General features: G+C 44.9%; 1 protein-coding gene across 10 annotated transcripts in view; it reads right to left on the bottom strand.

Moving 5' to 3' along the window:
* LOC121012749 (phospholipid-transporting ATPase IB) overlaps positions 1-22,278 on the bottom strand; it is a 651,500-nt gene that overhangs the window by 551,444 nt on the left and 77,778 nt on the right. The gene's annotated exons all lie outside the window — the stretch shown is intronic.

Below are 22,278 nucleotides of genomic sequence, written 5' to 3'. Positions count from 1 at the left end.
CTCCCGCGCCCCGCCCCCTCCCCGGGCCCCCGGGCGCCGAGGCGGGAGCCTCTCCCGCGGCCGACTCCGCCCCGCCCCCTCCCGCCCCGCTGCGGCCGGAGGCCTGGCTGGCAGGGGCACCGCTGCCCGTTGCAGGGGCGGGGAGGGGCCTCGGGGACAGCGGGGCCAGGGCCTCCCCCCACCCCCCACCGGTGAGCTCCCCCTGCGGGCCCAGGGACCGCTGTCCGGAACTCGGTTTTCTCGGCTGCTCTGATTGACTTTAGGACAAAGATGCCAGCAAAGGGGCTGTGCTCTGCATTGGTCGCCGCGGAAAGGGACGGCGAGAGCACATCTCCGTGCCCTACAAAGGAAATTCCCAACCCTCGGGGGTGATGATGGGCTCGGCTCCGCCGTGATCCTGAACGCACCGGCTGCCCTTCCCCCTAGGTGTGCCTGGCAACAGGAGGGAGGTAGCTTTACCCATCCCGGTTCACGGAGGGCTGCGTGATCTTGCATTTCATGGCGCCCGTAGGGTTCCTGTGGTTAAGGCACACGCAAGTGTATCCCCTTAAGAGTTGACTTCAGTCCTACAGTCAAGCCCCTCTGTGGGCCAACCGACCCCCCCCCCCCGCCCCCACGCCATAACCTCCACGTATGCAGGTGTCAGCATGGAGAATACTGACACGCCCATTACTGGAGCGGCTACACCTGAACACACCCCCGTCGCCAACCGCCAAGCGTATCCCTTATCACCAGGGGCAACCCACCTCAAGAACCGACCCTCAGGGAGGGATGCCTGAAGTAAAGGATCACAGAAAAATAAATGCCCTGCAGAGGAGGCCTCCTCTCCTTTTCCATACCTACATCTTCGCGCTACTATCTGCCATGCCTTCCACCTATCAAAGAAATGAGTGATGTATACTGTTTAAGAAACCGACATCTCATTGCAGCAAACACCTACTTCACAGCTGCAACGAACATTCATTGACAGAGAGAAATCTTGAGCGAGAAAGTGTTGACATCTGTGGAAAGTGATTATAATCCTATTCATCGTGATCACATGAGGGGAACAACCAAAACAAAATCAGTTGAGAGCAGGCGTATTATCCCGAGGAGTATTCACAGCTGGGTCCCCGGTCACAGCGCGTTAGCTGCTCCCCATTTGGGGACCCCCATCTCCTCAGATGCTTGCTCCCTGCCTCCAGCCTCCACTCTCCAGGGTTCCTCTGGCCTCACAGAGGACTGCTCTGCCCTCCGCTTATTGACAAGGGGCAGCAGAGAGCAAAAGTTCCCACTTCAAGACTGACTGGCCTGAGAGCCCGGCCGGGGCTCCCACACTTCAGTCAGAGAACGCTGGGTTTTAAAGCACTTGCTGAATTAAGGCAGATAGGCTAGTTTCAAAAACATTCCCTTCATAAAAATACCGTTTTTTCTCTCTGCCCATTTACCCTGCTCTAGTCACCTCCAGCCTTGATCATCATTACCTGGTATTTCTTTATGGTCCGTCTTCCCACGGCCGAGAGCAGAAGCTCCAGGACAACAGGGACATGTTTTGTTCAGTACAGTGATCTCTGCACCTAGAACAGTACCTGGCACATAACGGGCACTCATGTCTGCTAGTCGAAAAAGTCATTTTCACTCAAGTCTTCTAAAGGGTCGCTTTGAATTCTCCAGGCAGAGATGCAATGATTCGCACAGAGGGCTCAAACGCCATATGCTTGTATGGGTCAGAACAGTCCATTGCTTAGACTGTATTCACTCAGTGGCTCTTGACCCTGGTGCACATTATCATCACCAAGGGAGCTCCCACAATTATATAGGCCCTGGGCCCCACCCCCACAGATTCCAACGTCTTTTACTCTGTTCTCGAGTGCCTTAAGGGATACCAGTGGGCAGCCACAGTTGAGAATCACTTGTTGGATGCTGCTGGGAACAAACAAAGGCCTAGTGCCTACTGTCAAAATGTTAACCAGTTTAAGGTACTAAGGTATAACTATGGTTACCAGTACACTGCGGTTCAGGACAAGTGACTAAGAGTGGGCCTGAAGGTGCTAAGGAGGGTCAGGGGTCAGCAGCCTCTATGGGCATGAGGGGAGCTGGTGAAAAAAAGAGTGGGAGGACAGATATACAAGCATTAAAGTACGGGTAAGGTTTCTGTTAGGAAAGAGGACAAGGACAGTTGGGGGCAGGAACTAGAAAGAAGTTAGGCAAAGGCCCAAGTAGACAAGATGTATAAGCCAATGAAACCAAACCAAACAAAAAACGAGCACTGAGGGGTCCAAAGTGGGCAATAGAAAGGAAGCTGGGGGCGGGGGGGAGGACTGGGGAGGAATTAAATGCCAGGCAAAGAAATTTAAACTTCATCCTGAAGGTCATCTGAAGCCACAGACGGTTTCTAAGCAGGGGAGAAGTGCAGCTGGCAGTGAGGTACAAGTAGAAGCAGAAAGAGGAGAGGATCTGTAGATAAGGGGATCAGGTAGGAAATTAATTCTACAATCTAGAAGCAAGAGGTTAAAAAGCAAAACTTCAATGGAGAATGGGCAAAAAAAAAAAAAAAAAACAAAAAACGCACAGACAAGGAGAACGATCTCAAAAGGAAACCCTGTAAGACTTTTTTGGGATTGAATGTGTGGGCCAGAAAAAAAAAAGAAAAAAGAACATTGGGTAATTCGAATTTGAAGAAGAGAAGATTGGGACAAAAAAAGCACTAGTGATAGAAATGAGAATGGAAACCATTTTGCCCAAACAAGAAGTGTTGGATAACGCATGTTGGGGTGCAAACAAATTACACAATTAGAGACAGAATTACATGAAATAATGTCTCCCAAGCATCTACCATGCATGAGGCCAACTCACCTTTCTACGCTACATCAGGGCCGGCCTGGAATTTTATTCTGGATAGCAACCATTATAGTGCCCCCCCGCCCCCACCTTCCCCAGGACGCCAATAACTTTCTTCTACCTCAGTGGCCTCATCCTAACCAAGTCCCGCTTTGGAGAAAAACATTAATCTCTTCCAAATACCACACATCTGTCGAAAATATATCGCCTAAAGAGAACATTACACCCTATATAGCGAAGCACAGCATGACTAAGGTTTCAAATTCAGACTCCTAAGATGAATCCTGAGTTAATGCATTTTGAAAATACCACCGTGCAAAATTAGAGTATATGCTTACAACTCCCCCGTATAAACAAGCACAGTGTCAGCAGACAGTGGGAGTTCAGTAAATATCCGTTGAGAAAGAAACCAAGGTAAAAAGAATAAAGAGAAACGAGAGTGGGAAAATGGACAAGCACTAAGCTTGCCTACTACACAACAAGAAACGCCGACAAGACAGCTGACGGCCAAGGGCATGAGGACAGGGACTTTGTCTTGCTCGTGGTTCTAGCCCTGTCATCCTGAATAATGCCTAGCACACAGTGGCCAGTCTGTAAATATAGATAAAGGGCTAATGTAGCAGGTCCCTTTGGAGGATGCCTACCCAGCTGCTGAACCACAGACTCCCTTGTGTGGTCACCGAACCTTTCCCTTCCCATATGCAGGCCAGGGAGCCCCGGACAGGTCTATGAAAGGGTCGATGCATGCATCACAGCTTTTTTTTTTTTTTTATGTTTGTTTGTTTGTTTATTTATTGAGAGAGGGGGAGACAAAACAAGCTGGGAAGGGGCAGAGAAAGAGGCAGAGAGAAAATTCCCAAGCAGGCTCTGTGCCATCAGCCCCAATGACATGGGGCTCGAACTCATGAACTGTGAGGTCATGACGTGGGCTGAAACCATGAGTCGGACGCTTAACCAACTGAGCCACCCAGGCATCCCCACGCATCACAGCTTTTCGCACCAGGGATAGTTACTTCATCCAAGTTTGACCATTGGAGGAGTCTTCTGGAAACTGTGACAGGTTTCTGCATGTGGCTGCTCTATTAACATACACACTCTGGGTCTCTGGATGGCCATCTTCCACCCACGGAGTAGGCAGGGAAACTTTGAAATAAAGACGAAACCATTTCAGGGAGAGCAACAGAAACTGTCCCAACAGCTTTCTGGATTCTGGGTGATTTCCTTCCCAGGTCTTAGCTATACTGGGGTCTCTGGGTTCCTTGACCCACTCCTGAATAACCAGAAGTGCTAATCAGTACTGTGAGGGAGCACAGAGAACCTATTTGTTTCCTTTAAGGCAGATATGCAAGTAAGGTGAAAGAGGAGGGAGAAATACCTATTCACGTATAGATCACCCTGGGGCGGGGGCAAGGTTTTAGATTCCCCGGCACAAGTGCCATTAGATGCCACAACCCACACCCAGAGAAGTCGGATTTGACAGAGGAATGTTTTTGTGGCAACGCTTGGGTTGGTTGGTTTGGATAAAGCCCAGAAATAGCTGGAAGGTGATTGGCTAAATAAAGAAGCCCCTCCTTCCTTCAGAGTTTCTGCCAGGATAGGAGAAAGGATTTTAAGAGGATAGGCACAGAGGATGGGTGAAGAATAGGGAAGCAGCCTAGTTCTGCCACACATGTCACGGATCCCTACAACTCTCCCACGGACCCCAGCCACCCCGTGGCTCCAGCTTGCCTGGTAATCTCTTCCCACTCACTTTCTTCGTGTCCTTATAGTATTTTCGTGTTGCTGAATGGCCCAAATGTCTCATTTATATCTGTGGCAACAAGGATGTGAAGTCACTAGCTAGGGAGCAGGGACAACGCTGGACCTCCCACTGGCAGGTGAGCAGACAGAAGTGAGGACAATGCCTCATGTCTCCCTATTACGTAAATTAATTCCATGGAGATCATTCTGGAAAGAGAAGGAAAAATCTTAACAGGTTTCTGAAATCTGTTCCTATCTAATTAATCATACATTATTTTATGACTGTTGATTACCTAACATACATTTTAGTGTTGGTCCAGGGAGTTAAGAACCTCAAAGAGTTCAACATTAAAGGGGAGTTAATAGAAGGCAAATTTTTACTAAGCATTTTATTGCCTCAAGCAACATAGAAATAAAATCCTTCACTCTGAACTGCAGTATTTTTCTGTAACTCAGAACTTCAGAAGATGCTGGTGACTTATCTAGTCCACTTCCCTCGCAAAGAAGTTTCACTACCTCACAGTAGAAATTCTTGGGAAAGAAATACTCTAGTCTTCCTAAGTCAGAAACCTATTAAAGGGGCGAGCCTCTTTCTAGAACCTCTGTTACTAGTTCTGTGGGAAGTCAGACCCTGGACATTGTTGTGGAATAAAGAGTTTGGCTGGTCTCTGTCTGGGCTTCCTGGGGGAGCTTCTAACCCCTTGGAACTACCCCAGGGGCAGGAGTGTCTTTGCTATTCACGGTGGGGCCCCAGGACCATAACCCAATTTCATGCTAATGAGGTGACCCTGGTGGGCCCCTGGGCCATTTTAGAATGGGGGTTGACCAGAAAAACCAACCATGTGATTAGAAGGTTGGGGTCTGACCTCCCAACTCCAGGGAAGAAGCGGAACTGGAGACTGAATTCAGTCATGTGGCCAACGGTCCAATTAATCATGCCTATGTAACGAAAGCCCAATAAACACTACAGACACCAAAGCTCCGATGACATGTCCTAAGGAGCTTCATCTGTGGGACCCTCCCAGATGTCACCCTAGCGTCTCTCTCCATTTGGCTGGTCCTGATTTGCACCCTTTATGATAAAAACTGTAATCCTAAATATAGTGCTTTTCTGAGTTCTCAGTTATTCTAGCATTATGTTGAAACGGAAGGGGTAATGGAAATCCTTGAATTTGTAGCCATTTGGCCAGAAGTACAAGTGGTCTAGGCATCCCTGAGCTTGCAGCTCCTGTCTGAAGCGAGGGCAGTCTTCTAGAAAACTTGTGCCCTGAACCTGTGAAGTCTGAGCTCACTGTGGGTACTTGGTATTACAACCGGACTGCAGACATTACTTGGTGAACTCTACAATGACAGAACCAAAAGGGAGACGTTACGAACAATCACAGAAGCGTATCAGGTCAAACGCAAGATAGGATTAGAGGAGCCAGATCTGCAGAAACTTGAATCCAATGCTCCTTCCATTAGAACAGGCTGTCTTTACGGGCCTCAGCAAGTCGGGACACCAGCTAGCTTTGGTCTCTTCAACCGCAAAACAGGAATCGATGATAGAAATCAAATGTTGGCAAACTTTCTGTGAAGGGTCAGACAGCAAACATTATAGACTTTGGGCTACATATGCCTCTCTTTTTTAAACACAAAACTCTTGGGGCGCCTGGGTGGCGCAGTCGGTTAAGCGTCCGACTTCAGCCAGGTCACGATCTCGTGGTCTGTGAGTTCGAGCCCCGCGTCGGGCTCTGGGCTGACGGCTTGGAGCCTGGAGCCTGTTTCCAATTCTGTGTCTCCCTCTCTCTCTGCCCCTCGCCCGTTCATGCTCTGTCTCTCTCTGTCCCAAAAATAAATAAATGTTGAAAAAAAAATTTAAAAATAAATAAATAAATAAACACAAAACTCTTAAAAATGTAAAAACCGTTCCTCACTCACAGGTCAGATTTGGCCCACCGGACACAGTCTGCTGACCCTTCATACACACCAAGTTCTTTCCAGTTACCAACCTGATTACATCACAACTCCCACCTCAAGGAAACATTAAATATCTTCCACGGCAACAAAACAGGACATGTAAAGAGCAAACAAGATCTTCAGCCTTTTGTTCCTGGAATTAAGTGGATTGGGTCTTTTCTCCTCATTTCGTATGCACTTAAAAGGTATGTAAAAGATGGTTCTCTTTGCCTCCAGAAAAGTTTCCAGGAAAACAGTATTATCATCAGAGAGCTTTGTAACCAGAGGCACGTGTGTGTGCGTGCGTACGTGTGGGTGCGTGCACACACACACCCCTCCCCTGCCCCAAAGGTTTCAAGTTCAACTCTGGCCATTACACTCCATATTTACAAAGATGTTTCATAATCCTTCAGAACACAATGACACAAAGCAGTCCAGCAGCCGGGGAAGCCCTCAAGCCATTACTGCTCCTAATCAAACACACATAATGAAAATGCGGTCCAAATGCAAAATGCGGCGATCCTAGCCACGGCGGACACGTTTTGGAGGCCTTTTCTAGACCCCACTTTGCGCAAACCACAGCTCTCCGAGTATAGCAGCTGTGATCCATTTCTGTCCAGGAATTTAAAAGAAACACAAAGAGAAAGGGACACTTTTTACTGCCAATACTTATTGGCTTCTCTTTTCTCTTTGTCAGGGACAGAGAAGGGAAGACACTGGCCCCGGCCTCTTGAGGATTTAAAATACTGTTGAATGTTGAATTTATCCAAGCGGGAATTGGGCCCTTCCTAGATCTAAGGCATTTTGCTAGGCATAGGAGTGCACAGTTGAAGGCCCAGGCTCACGCTTCAGCAGAAGCAACAGAAACGGAGACCGAGATACAGGGGAATCCAGAAGACAAAGATGACTGCCAGTCTTGCCAAGGCCAAAGACCAGGGTGAGTTTGTTGAGGAAGCATCGGAACCAGGCTTACAAAAATGAGTAGGATAGTATGATTTGGCTGTGTGGAAAAAGCAGAGTGTTCCAGGAATAATGGCGTACGAGCAAAGGCTCGTGCCAGCGATACGTTATATACAACCTACTTGGCTCCGGCACCCGGGGGTGAAAATGGAGCCACAGTAATTTGAGGCTTTGTTTCCACCTAGGACAACATTGCAAAGCAGGCTTCTGGTTCCTCAAAACGCATTTTACACCTTAGATCATTTAGTAATTCACAAATGATGAATGTTAATGTAAGTGAAGGCAGATGTGCTTTTAAGGAAATCTCTTTAATATACAAAAGCGAAAACGACCAAAAAGAAAGGCTAGGTTTCACAGCAGTCAATTCAGAGGATTTTTCTATATGACGGGCCGGATTGGCCGAGGCTTAAAATTACAAGCCCAGGGACTTCTGTTGCAACTCCCTGTTGCTAGGGGATGGATACTCATCACTCCTGGGGCCAGGAAACCGGGTGCAAATTAAGGGCACCAACCTTAAAAAGCTCACTACTGTTTCACTATATGCATGAAGGCAGGCTTTGAACAGTTAATCCTAGGAGAGGTGCAGTTTTCTTTGAAGTTGTTCGTTGCCTGTCCTAAGCATTCAGAAGATACAAAACACCTTGGCCAAAGGTGTTCGGATTCACGGAGTGTCGTCTCAGAACCAGCCCACCTGTCCCGCATCATCAGTCATCTCTCTGCAGGCCCAGAGGGGCCCAGCAGCTTCTAAACCTGCTCCCAGACCACATGAAAAGTACCGGTGGGCGATTCAGGAGAAGGAAACTTTTTCTTACCTCTCAGTTATATGTCACACATCTCCCCTCTTTGACTGGGGAAGCTTTCCCCAGAGAGAGAAAAATTAAGATGTTTCTTTTCAGATGGATTTCTTCTCTTCCCAACCCCCCCCCCCACCATCACCACCACCCCCCTTCCACCTCCTAAAGATCAAAAGGACAGGCAAGCTTTTCAGTGTACGTCCCTGACCTCATTCTTTCTGGATTCCAAACAACCCTTTGCAAACCCAACTCTTCTTCAACGTAGAAAATGCTGACAGCCAAGCCCTCCCAGGTCTGTTGTAAACCCTTTAACGGAGAGGACAATTAATCCGCAAAATCTCATTAACAAGAGGCTGGCTTGTCCGTCCCTGCTATTTTTGAAAAGCATAAGGGGAAGACACCTTGATATTTCTCGTGGTGGATCTTCTAAACCCTCCCCTGGGAGGCAGAGGCACTGAGTGCATAGAAGTCACATCTCAAGTACAAGAGAAAGGCACATTCATTTGCTCCAACTATCATGCTGTTTCACATGTAAGTCCGCCCACCCTGTGCGCTTCTCACCTCGGGTCATATGAAGCTATCGCTCTTTACTTCTATCAACAATCTTAATGTAACCTTCAACATTACAGGCAGTCAGATTTGAAAGGGTCCACCAGGAGGCCAATTTTACTCCCGACTCCACGGATACAACACATTCTTTCCCAGTTGGGATGGCTTCCCCTGATTTTCTTGTTGATGTGGCATTCTGTGTATCCCATTTCTTCTCAGACACAGAAGTGAGAAAGTTCCAAATATGGGAAAATCTTTATAAAGGAGGAGCGATGCCAAAGAGACGCGGACGGGATCCGTGAAATCCCGGCATCCTCCACCGACTCGTGTCGCCAACTCAATTAGCTGTCTTTGCCGTGTCACTGACAGGTCATGCACAGTTACGGTAAGAAGCACAATCTTTCGTTGAGCCTGGTCTACGCACTCTGTATGGGTTAACCCATAGAATTCTCAAACCACTCATGACAAGCATGTTCATTTTGGAGATAAAGAAAACAGGGGGTGATTCACCAACTAGCTTTGTATCTGTAAGTTGAATTTTATTCGTTATGAGTCATTTATATGACCTACGTTATAAGTAATTTGAGGGTGGGGCTTCAAGGAGTTTCCAGAAATAGACAAATATTTGTTGCTGGTCTTGTATCCTTATTAGGTTTGGGTTGATTTCTTTTTCTTTAACTGAAAGTATAGCCCCAGAGTCTATACATTAAAAACACAACTCCCCCCAAATGCCAGGCTCACAGGCAACATGGTGGTGGTGGTGGAGATTACAGGACTGGGTGCTTAACCCAGGAAAACAAAGTCCCTAGAGAGTCAAGTGCCCTGAAGGCAGGAACATATAGAAGAAATCAGTAAGTCAAGCAGCCAAGCAAAACGACGGAGGCAGATGGAAGTCGTTCATTCATCCGAAGTTCAGAACATTCGATGTGCACAACGTCAAAATCAAAAACTCTCTCCCTGCCTTCAGAGAACTTGCAATGTGGTGAGGAAACCAATCTGTGCAGAATACTACAGCACAGGATGTGAAAGGCCTTCTTCCACCTGCATTTTCTTCCTCTTAGCGTGTTTGCCTCCCAACAACTCTCTTCTGAGAAGTCTTCGCTCACCACACATCCCCAGGTTGGGTTGGAGGTCCCCCCTCTACTTACAGGACCCTCAGACATGGCCAGGCAGGGAATTCTCCCAGGGAATGTTCTTCTCAGTCTTACACAACCTCCAATAACCATACCCAACTGTCCCGTCTGTGCATTTTCCAGGTCATAATTACTCTGTGTGTCTTTCTGGTTGAAAAGGTCTCTAATTGGAAAAGTATAGACTATGCCTTATTGATATTACTCTTCCTCAGCATCTGTGGGAGCAGGAAAAGAGACCTTGAATGCTATGGGTGTGTAGTGTCTAAGAGAAACTAGTATTTCCAGCTGTAGTAGTAAGGGGGCAGTACTGGAGAGATTTAAGAGGTCTCTCACTACAAAGCCAGCAACTGAGCTCTACGTAAAGAGCTCCAAAGGGTAAATATGGAGAAGGACATCCAGAGTAAGACAAAGCCATGGGCAAACATGTGCTGTGAGCCACTTGACTCATGCAGCTTTCTAGGATGCCCTCTTAGGACTGTATTCTACTCCCCTCCGCACCCAGATACACAAGAACGACAAAAGCTCCTAACTTTTGCTTCCCTACACAACACTGCCTCTGAAAACCAGAGCAAAGAGTAGGGAATGGAAGGACTATTTTGACAGACAAGGCGTGAGAAGCTAGATGACCCAGAAGTGAAAACATGTACGTAATTACACAGATGTAGAGTCAGAAATGGTGTGATAGAGCTACAGATCAGGGAAGGTGTTCACACAGGGAAGGGTCTCTAGTTTTAAGAGAGCCTTGGGCACCAGAAGGACAGCGGCTAATTTTAGAAGCAGATCAAAGGAATTAATGAACAAAGCCTGGCAGGTGACTGGATGACAGGGAGGGGAAAGACCAGAGGCCGGTCATTTTCTGATGATCTTCCTTTACCTATGGATTTCCGATCACTTAAGCAATTAGTTTCCCCTTGAACGAAAGGACTTTCACAGTGGACCATGAAACTGTAAAGCGAGCACAATGAAATACCCTGTCTAGGTAGTAGGGTATCCTTATGACCAATAATTCTTTGAAGATGAGGGAACTGAGAGGCCCAAATGATAGAAGCATTGCCTACCACTCTTAGACAAGAGTTCAGTCCACTGAAGACACTACTTAAATGGACTGAATGTTACAAAAGCCTGCCAGAATTGTCCCAAGTTCTCAGTGACGTCTGACATACAATCCTGGACCATAACTAACTTTCTGTAGCACTCTCTACTCTTCAAATCCTTTGTCAATGCACTAGCAGCAAGGGTGGTCACAACCAGAGAATCCTGTATCCTTTCCAGACCTTCCTTTTACTCTGCTGACAATCTGACTCAGTTCTACACACCCATAGCTGAAGATGTGGGGGTTGGAGGAAGACAGCACTGATCAACGGACTACCCTCTACACAATTTAGGGACGCCCTCTGAAATGGACCTCCATGCAAGGAGATAAAATGGACTTATAACATGGGGGAGAGGGGAAACAGGTACTCCACAAGTTCAGTAAATGCAATGTTACTAAGACCAGAGTATCGCCTAAAATTCTGCAGTTAAGTCCTAGCCATTGTTAATGAAGATGGTGACAGGCCCGCAGGCTGTAACTTGCCAAGCCCAGTTCTGGAGGTTTCCAATGGGCCAGCGTCACAGCCCAAGGCTCTTCTAGCCCAGCTCTGCTGCCTTCTCTCTTTGCCATCACAGGCAGCAGATGAGCACTGCTACAAGAAGGCTTTCCTCACTCAATCCCATCCCATCCCACCCCCACCTTCATCTTTCAGAGGCATTGCCCCAAAGGAGCCTCTCCTACTCCTAACCCCATCTCAGCGCCCGTGGTCCCTGGATCTAATGTACCCTGGCTGCAGCTTGCGTTTTCCCCTTTACAGAAACGTGCATAGTTTGTGGTTTCATCTGAATAACCACGGCGATGGCTGAACTGCTCTACAGCGAGTTGACAAAAGTACCAACCACAGAGTGAAACACACACGACACTTGCAAAGAGACTTCCAAGCAACCAAGGATCGAGCACAAGAAATAAGACCATACCATACCCCAGAGAGACGCAAAGCAGGGGATCCGGAGGGCAAAACGAGTACTTCACGAGACCAATATCAGAAGTACACAGTCAATAAGGAAATAATTCAGTTTTGACCATCAGCCCTGACACACGGACATCACTCATGTTAGCGTCACACACTAACGCAGGTTGGCAGAGAGGGATAAGGTCATGTGGACTTACTCTGTGAAGACAATTTCTTAAGAGGGGCGCCCGGGGGGCTCAGTTGGGTAAGCATCTGACTCTCGATTTCAGCTCAGGTCATGATCCCACGGTCTTGAGATCAAGCCCTGAGTTGGGGTCCATGCTGATCACACAGTGTTGGCTTGGGATTCTGTCTCTCCCTCTCTCTCTGCCTCTCCCATGCTCGTTCTCTCTCTCTCTCTCTCTCTCTCTCTCTCTCTCTCAAAAAATAAATTTTTTAAAAAGACATTTGTTAAGAAAAATGCAAATAAAGTACAAATGCTTTTCAGGGCATGGTTTGATATGTATTGCCTCAAATCTTCATTAGGTAGAGAGGCTTCACCTAAAAATCATTACCCAGAATATATCAGGCCTTCCTGGTTCAGCCTCTATCTCTTACTGCTCTGGCCATCACTTGAACTTGAGACTTCTTAGACCGCTTGCAGCTCCTGAACAAGCTCAGGTCTTTTTTCTCACGGCGTGACACCTGTAGCTCCTCCTTCTTCCTTCACTCGGGAAGCAAAAGCCAGGAGACGGCAGACACAGAAGGGCCCGTGCTGGGACCCTGCCTCCCCAGCTCATGCACCTGCGAGCGTGCCTTCCGGTGCGTACCTTTCCCAGCTTGCTTCTCTTCCTCGCTGGCAACATTCATCTCCCAACAGACTCCCTCCCACTTCTGAGAAGGTCTGGAGTTCCCGTCAACGAACACGAAACGCCCCTACATTTCTCACACCATAAAGACCGAGTCAACAAACTCTGGGGTCATTTGGTTGCAACAGAGCTCCTCATCAAGGTTTGCTAGGTCAGCCTTAGTCTGTGCTTTCAAAAGACAGGCAGATCTGGACCCGGGGACTTCTAGGCACTGAGACACAGCACACAGAAGAGGCCAGAGGGCCTAGAGGGTGACCTAGAGGGTGACTGACCACAGCGTGTATACTGAAATTCTATTATGCCTGCCTGCTAATGCCTTTCTCCCCATGAAAACCTATCTTCGGGCAACCATGACCTACAGAGTTCAGCCTACAGTGGAAGCAGTATAGCAGCCGACTCAACACGTGAGCAGCCAGAAACCAAAACAGTGAGTACTCGTGCATTGGATAAAAAACAGACACTGGATTATTTTATTCTGATTAGATTTTATCACTTTCTGCTGAGACAACACAGTTTGAAGTCTAAGGAGGAAGGCTTGGTTTACTTTAATACGGTGAACTTCAGGGGCGTAGAAAATCTTTTTCAACTTTTAACTTCCTGCAGTAGAAATTATTTATGTAAATTTCCATTTGCATATTTCATGGGCCATGCACCTCTAAGTTTCATCACTGCTGATTTGTAGACAGAATGAAAATAAGTTCATGAATGTAAAAAAAGATTATTTTAAGCCACACATTCCAAATAGGTAATGACAAAGATGACGACAAGTAACGTCATTCGTCACTCCAGGGACAAGAGGAGAAGACATTCATAAAAGCCAAAAGCACCCACCATCCCACCTATTCCTCTCCATTCTCAAACTGCATCTCCCCCTGGAAACTTGCTCTGCAAGAACTTCCTCCTCTGTTGGCTTTAAACTCCCTCCTTCTCTTAGAGAGTAACTTCAATGTTCACAAAGTCCTGCTTTGGGGTCCTTGGAGTCAAGGACGATCTCATCTCCCTAGAATCTCTAGCATTTACCATGGGCTCAAACTGAATAGACGGCTTGTCTTTCTACTGTGGAGGGCAGGGAATCCCTCCAGGAATGACTGACCTGGATTAGAAGTAGTTCTGCGTCCTTCCTTGCAATTACTTCCCAAATACTGCGACTTGTCTTTCAATCCCACATCCAGTTGGTCAGGAGATCCCATCAGTTCTACCCCTGCTCCTAACCTGAACAGATCCTGAGTCAGACTGCTTCTCGCTCTTTCAGCTGCTACCTCCCCAGATCATCAACCCCTCCTCGCCCGGACACTGCAGCAACTTCCCAACCCATCCTCCTCCCGCCTTTCACACAGGAGCCAGACTCCTGTTTTTAAATGTAACCCGAGATCTGGTGGAACGATTTTCCACCACACTTTGAGTAGAGAGCAAACTCCCCACCACAGACTGACAAGGCTCTATTCCAGACACACTGGTCTTTTCTTCTGTCCCTCACAGATGTCCAGCTTATCCCCACCTCGGCTCCTTAGCTCCTACTATTTCTCCCGCCTAGGGGTTATCCTAAGCCGGAACTGCCTTCTTCGACAATTTCACATCTCTGGTTTCTTATGTCTTGGGTCTCTGCTCAAATGTCCCATCTTCAAAGAGTTCTTCTGGAACTGTGTCATCTACAGTAATTCTTTCCTTTGGTCATTTGCTATTCAGACTTCTTTTCTTTAGAGTGGTGATAACTCTTGTAAATACTATTTACCCGTGGGTCATCGGCCCACCCTTCTAGAATGTAAGCTCCATGAGCTAAGATTTTCAGGTTCCCTGCTCTCCCTATGGTGCCTGGTACACGTGTTTGGTCCTTGCCGTTTGAATGATTCAATGAATTCAACCTGCTTTAACAAGTCTTAGTAAATATTCAACTCTGTTGCTAAGGTTCATTCATCACCTGGCAATGTCAACATTATACATATCATTGCTTACAAAAGTAAACATTTTGCCCTTCAGTAAGCCAGGCTTTGAACGTCATTTTACTGGTTTCACAAATGTTTTACCTACAATTTAAAGTTTACTCTATGAGACTTGACTTCTTCATCTGAGCAAGGAAGATAACACCTACTTTACCTAATACTTTTATAATGCTAAAACTGAGACCTTGGGTTTGAAAAAGGTGAGTAAACTACAAAGTTCTATAATAAAATAAGGAGGATACTATAAAATCAAAGACACTAGTGACTGTATGCTAATAATTAAGCTTCCATTTCCTAAGACCTCCCCCCCCACCCCAGCTTCCAGATGCTTTCCACACAGACTCACATTTAATTCACAACCACCCTGGGAGGGTCATCAACACCCTTTGACAGATGAGACAATTGAGAAACTTCGAACTACCTGATGGAGTTCACTTAACTCAAAGGGAATAATATCCAAAGTGCAGAGCTAGGTCTGTCTGCTTCCATGATCAGGCTTTGAATTTAGACAATATTGTCTTGCAAAGATGTTCTGTAATAGTAAAAAGTCATCCAAGAACTTATAGAACATTATTGGCCTGAGCGAACATGTACATTTAATGTAAACACAATGATGCCGTGAAAGTGTGTTTGAGTCACACAAGGCGGCCAGGGAAGGTCTGGTCCTCTGAGTGGTGCCTTGGCACGCATCTGCATTTCTGGAACATGCAGAAGACCATGCATTACCCATCAGAGTCATGAGGGCCATAAAACAAATACCTGTGTCTAAATGTGGCCCAAACCTAAGAATATAGGAAAACACAAAGTTCTGGCAACATGAAACAATAAGCTGAATGAGAAAATAGGGTTTGAAAACGCAGCCACATTGAGACAAAGCTGCACATGTTTCAAGTTACTTGGCCAGCCAGGTTGAACAACTTACCCTAAGAGATTTTAAAAATATAATTTCTGAAAATAAATGTGCTAGAACAGTGCCCATCAGCATCTTAGTTGGGCCTAAGTAACTTTCAAAATGAGACCTGTTTACTTTCCGTTTTCAATTTTATGCTCACCTTGAGAACAACTTAAAATCAGACATTTGAAAAAACATTGAGCAAACATTCACAAGGCAAAGCTAATGATCTAATAAGCAACTGAGGTGGCTCAGTCAGTTAAGCGTCCAACTTCGGCTCAGGTCATGATCCCACAGTCGGTGAGTTCGAGCCCCGTGTCAGGCTCTGTGCCGACAGCTCGGAGCCTGGAGCCTGCTTCCGGTTCTGTGTCTCCCTCTCTCTCTGCCCTTCCCCCACTTGTGCTCTGTCTCCCTCTCTCAAAAATAAAAATAAACATTAAAAAATATTTTTTAATAATAATAATAAGCAACTGAGTCTGCTTTATAGGAAGATAAAACTTACTAACAGCGATTCCCCCAAAAAAGAATTCCTTGAAGGGGATATACATGTAACTACATGAAACATACAAGGACTTATCGTCACGAGAGCCTCACTCCATATAATCCGTGTGCCCGAATCAGTGTGGTCACCATCCCCGCTGCTGTGCGAACACACATCTGCCAAGTGGCTGCTCCCATAGGTAAGGAACTCAGCCTTAGGATCAACACAAAGCTACCGACTCTAGGGAAAGTCCGCACACCCAACACTGACATTGTTAATGCAACAGTCACCCGTCACAGCAGCCATGCCAGGTGTTAACTCAAGTCTAATCCAAAGTCCTAAATCCACCTCCAACTTGACGAAATCCAAGAACAAATCTCTCCATCTTCCCGACCCCAAACACTGATACGCTCTCCTTAGAGGTGCTGGATATAGGTACCAAAGATAACCTTGTTCTTATAAAGTGTTTAATTTAAAGATTCTATTAAGTGATGTGGCTGTAGTCAAACAAAAACATCACAATCCTATGAGAGCACTTGCTAAATATCTAAACATCAGCTCCTGTAACTCCCTTTTTGTCAAGAGTTATCATTCCCAAGGACTTCTCTGTATTTTCTTATTTTATATTCCAACCAGGAATTCTTCTAAGCTGGTCCACTTAGAATGTCGATTTTGCGTCTTGGATCGCAAGGACTTTCCACATGTCCGCCATTCCCTTCTAACCATATTACTCCCATACCTTAGAATTCTGGTTAAATCCCCCATTTTCCTCGACCAAAAAAAAAAAAAAAATCACTTGCACATTAACTAACCTGATAAACTCTTCTCTACCTACTGTGCTGTTCACAGTTCATGTTGAAAATGTTTACTACATTTAATGTTGCCCTCAAGTTTTTATTGAGAGGCACCGCATCACAAGGATCTCGTTAATTCCCGCAACAGGTATAAACACCCCGACTAGAGTACTGATAATTATGAACAACCAAAAAAACCAAAGATTATTATAGCTATCCAAAGTGCATTAAAATGGCATTTCTGAACACTTTCCTCATATCCCAATTTGTGTGTGCATGTATAAATTCTGAATCATAAGAATGTTGATCAGATAACAACCAGAGACTAACGTTGTGCTGTCCAATATGGTAGCCACTAGCCACATGTGACCACTGAGTGCTTGAAATATGGCTAGCCAGAATCAAAATATGCTATAAGTGGAAAATACACAGCAGACTTTTATTATTTTGTATTTAAAAAAGGAAGTAAATGGTGTCAATTTTGTATATTGACTACATGCTGAAATAACATTTGGGATATTCGGAATTAAATGAAATACACTGTTAAAGTACAAATATGCTCAGTTAAATTTCTATTTTACAGCACTGGCTTAGCAGTTGTTATTCCATTATTTTCTTACCTGTCAACATATCCCACAGCCCTTCCCACCCCTCAGACTCAACTTGTATCTCAAAGAGGAAAAGTAATTTCAATATCAGCTTAAGGAATATTTAACAGGGACGACAGATCTGTACCCAAAATCACTGCATCCGAAAGCTGGGCACTAGCCCTTTCCTAGCCATATAACTTAGCCTGTTGGCAAACACCCCTCCAGCTGTGATGTAGGGACCAAAATGCCTTATAGAGAAACCCAAGTTGATGTTAGAGTTTTTCACCAAAATCAAAACAGTTTTCTTATAGCAGAACCTTAGTCCTGCCTTAAAGGTCAGCACACATTTTGGTTATCCTTGTTTCTAGTAAGATTAACAAACTAGACATTCCCTTATCTCAGATTAGAGACAATCAGAGGAAAAAAAATCGTTACAGTCAGTCACACTGGTCAGTCAGAAGTGAAAATTCACAGCAAGGAAGGGCACAGAACTAGACAGGCCCCACGCATGTACCAAGCACAGCAACCCTGAGGCCATAGGTTAGAGAGTGAGCATAGCCCGAAAACCCCAGCCACAAAGACAAGGAAGACTAAATAAATACCAAATAATCACTAATGTTCACAATCACTATTTTGACTCATTAAGAAAAGTCTGTATAACACTTTCCTAGGGGTCCTGATGTTTTGCCCAGATTTATTCAATCCCAAAATTTCCTGTTATGTTTTGGTAAATGTTTTTCAAAACTGTTAACTTCTCAAAACTGCATTTTTAAGCAACTTTAAACACTTCATTTAATATCTCTTGATAAAACTAAAGAAAAGTTTGCCATTTTAAATATTTGGTATCTTCCTAAAAATATAAAACGTTTAAAACAAAATACAGTAGTAGATCTTAAAGACATCTGTGCCTATACATGCATTTATAGCCCGTGAATTATTATGACATACTTAAAACAAAGAGCATGTCAATCTTTAAGAGCCTCCTTTTCAAGCATGTTATATTGATGTTGATTTATACAAAAATGTCACAGCGAAGTGGACATAAAAACCAGTCATAAGATTATAAGGAAAGAAAAGCACCTGAATAGAATCCAGTGGGACAAAAAAAAATCAAGACGATGCCCCGTGGCACACAAAGAACAGACAGTGACATCCTCTTACTGCCCCCAACAGGGAAGGTGCCAGCGGTAAGTGTCCATACCTCGTGTCACAATAGTCACTTGTGTGACTACCGCTTATGCTAGGCTGACAGCTTCCGCTAAGTTCTCCGAGGCAAACTCACGGACCTCTTACATTCATGAGGATGTATTTGTTTAAAAGGGTAACGGCTATCCTCTGTCTTGTATAAACGCCACATTGAGATTTTGAAAACTGAACACAGCATGAGGTCTATGTTTTTGGTATGATGTGACTTCCCACTGCCGTAAGAACAACTCAAGCTAGAGGGCGTCCAAGCAGTCGGCTCCCTCAAACTGTACCATGGTAAGCCCACAAGTCTGAGCTAATTTGGAAGACAAAAAGGACACATCAATTCCCGAATACAAATTGAGATTATCGTATCTCACAAATTGAAAGTTTAAAATAGACCAATTGGGATTTCTATTTTTGACCACGGGGGGTATAAGGAGGTCCAGACTAGCACCCTCCCACTAAACGATCAGAAAACTGGAGAAAATATAGGAAAAAAAAAATTATTTTCTGGTATCAAGTGACAGGCTGTATAAGTAATCCTGGAGAGAAGAGAAACAAGGTGAACCCTATGATATCTTTCTACCTGAAGACAAATTCTGGACCAAAGTGCAGTGAGCAGAGAACCCAAACGAAAACCTCACAACCTCACTAAATTGAGGAGACAAAGATCGCAGTGTGAGGAGGCCAAAATGCTGAGAATTTACAGGGCAGAGAAGGAAATTTACAGGGCAGTAGAAGCGGGGAGCTATGCAAAACAGAAGCTCCAGAAATTTGCAAAAGGGTCACCTTGAACCTTTGGCTAATTTCCAATCTGCACATACATATGGCAAAACTCATCAAGGCCAGGTAAAGAATAATTGCCAAGGAACTGTCAGAGGGGAAATTTCCAGAGTTCACACAAAGCCAGGAAATTGTCAGAGGTGCCATGAACCAAAGTAGAGAGGCCTCACTGACTACACTGGGAATCGTGTCTTAGCTGTGAGACTAGAAGAGACCTATAAGAAAAGCTACTCTAGACCCCCTGCATAATAGCTTCAAAACTACCCCAATAGGATCAAATTAATCTACAAGTAACTAAGCAGAGCAAAGTCCAAAACTCCTGACAGGAATTAAAATCTAGCTCTCAGTTCACAATGTACCATATTCGGTCAAAAATCACCAGACATGAAAGAAACAGAAAACCTGTATGGAACAAAGGATCCATACTCAGAAAATAACTCAGTAATGGAAACAGACCCATAAGTGAGAACAATGTAGAATTACTACACAAAGGTGTTAAAAACTTACTGCTATAAGTAGATGCGATGTGTTCAAGGATTTAAGGGGTGGGGGGAGAATACAATAAGAAATGAGATAGAACAAATAGAACTTCTAGAGGTGAATACCAGAATATCTGAAATGAAAATGATGCTGGGTGGAGTTAAAATCCAATCCGGCACTGCAGTGCAAAGAATTCATGAATTTGAGGATCTGTCCAAACCAAAGCACCGAGAAACATACGTCAACAGAGCTTCAGTGACCTGTGAGGCAATATCAGGGATCTACAGTAGACATAGCTGGAGTTCCAGACACAAAAATGGGGGTGGTGCACGGAGGGAAAGGAAAAGTATTTCAGATTAATGAAAACTATAAACCCAGAATGTCCAGAAGCTCATTGAACCCCAAGTGGGTCAAACGAAAACATATCAAGGCATAACATAGGCAGATGGCCAAACCAGGACTAACAAAAAATATGCCAGCCAGGGAAAGACATAGTGCATATTGAAGAAGAAAGATAAGAACTTTCTCAGACTCTTCATTAGCAATGATGAAAGTCCAAAGAACACAGAACACCTTTGAGGGGTTTTTTTTTAATGTTAATTTTGGATTCCCTATCAATAAAATCTTTCTTTTTTTTTTTTTAATTTTTTTTTTAATGTTTATTTATTTTTGAGACAGAGAGAGACAGAGCATGAACGGGGGAGGGGCAGAGAGAGAGGGAGACACAGAATCGGAAGCAGGCTCCAGGCTCTGAGCCATCAGCCCAGAGCCGGACGCGGGGCTCGAACTCACGGACCGTGAGATCGTGACCTGAGCCGAAGTCGGCCGCCCAACCGACTGAGCCACCCAGGCGCCCCTCAATAAAATCTTTCAACAGTGAAGGTGCAAAAGGTTTTTTTCATAGAGGCCAAAGCTGGCAGAATTTATGTACTGCAAGGTCAAGGAAGTTCTGTAGGCTAAAGTAGAAGACTATTAGAAAACAATCCCACGCAAAAACAAGGAAGGCCTAAAGCTGGAAATATACAGGCAAGTGAGATACTTCCTTTAAAATCTTTTAAAAATTATTTGGTAGCATACAAGTGTATTGTGGGAATTATACTTAGAACTAAATGGACAGCGCAACAGACAGAAGGGGAGTGAATAAAAACATACTGTGTAATAAGGTTCTTGAACTAGACGTAAAACACTACATTGTTATTTTATAGAAAGCAACGAGTGAAAAGATGCGCCTAGGAAATCCTGAAACAACCTCTAAAAATATCAAAGAACTACAGCTAATAAACCCAGAGTGGAGATAAAACAGAATACATAAAATGCACAGTTAACACTTTTTTAAAAAGCAATAGGAGAGGAAAGCAAAGAGCAAAGAAGAGGCTAGAGGAGTAGAAAGCAAGATGACCGACCTAAATGTAACCACAGTGATAACTACATTCATTGTAAGTGGGCCACATACTTCAACTTATTCAATTGTCAGATGGCCTCTAGTTGGATCTTTTTTATTCCATCTGCAAGAAATCCACTGTAAATAGAAAACACAGATAGGTTCAATGGGAAATGGAAAATGATATGAAGCAGACCACCGAAAGAAACCTAGAGTAAGTGTCACAGTATCAGTAAAAAAAGATTTTTAGAACTAGAGTCTTATCAGGGTAAAAGGTACCTTTCAGGGCACCTGGGTGGCTCAGTCGGTTAAGCGTCTGACTTCATGATCTCATTCTTCACGGGTGTGAGCCTGGCATCGGGCTCTGTGTTGACTGCTCTGAGCCTGGAGCCTGCTTGGGATTCTGTGTCTCCGTCTCCCTTTGCCCCTCCCTCACTCACACTCTGTCTCTGTCTCTGTCTCTCTCTCTCAAAAATAAACACACATTTTTAAAAAGGCACCTGTTGGGGTGCCCGGGTGGCCCATTCGGTTAAGCACCCAACTTTGGCTCACGTCATGATCTCACGGTTCGTGAGTTCAAGTCCCGCATCGGGCTCTGTGCTGACAGCTCGGAGCCTGGAGCCTGCTTCGGATTCTGTGTCTTCCTCTCTCTCTGCCCCTCCCCGGCGCTCGCTCTCTCTCTCTCTCAAAAATAAACAAACGTTAAAAAAATAAAAATAAAAAATAAAAAAAGGCACCTTTCATAATCATAAAAACAGCAATTGACCAAGAGGACTTAGTCCTAAACATTTATGCATCTAATAACAGATCTATGAAGCAAAACCCTTAGACCTACAAGCAGAAATAGACAATGCCACAACTACGTTGGAGGCTACAATACTTGTCAGTAGCTGATACAACAAAGAAAGAAAACCAATAGTGAAATACAGGATACGAACAACACTATAAAGCAATCTGACAA

The sequence above is a fragment of the Herpailurus yagouaroundi genome, unplaced genomic scaffold, assembly GCF_014898765.1.
Source record: "Herpailurus yagouaroundi ecotype Mexico unplaced genomic scaffold, PumYag 197, whole genome shotgun sequence".
NCBI classification, from domain to species: domain Eukaryota; kingdom Metazoa; phylum Chordata; class Mammalia; order Carnivora; family Felidae; genus Herpailurus; species Herpailurus yagouaroundi.
This window is presented reverse-complemented; position numbering and strand designations above follow the sequence as displayed.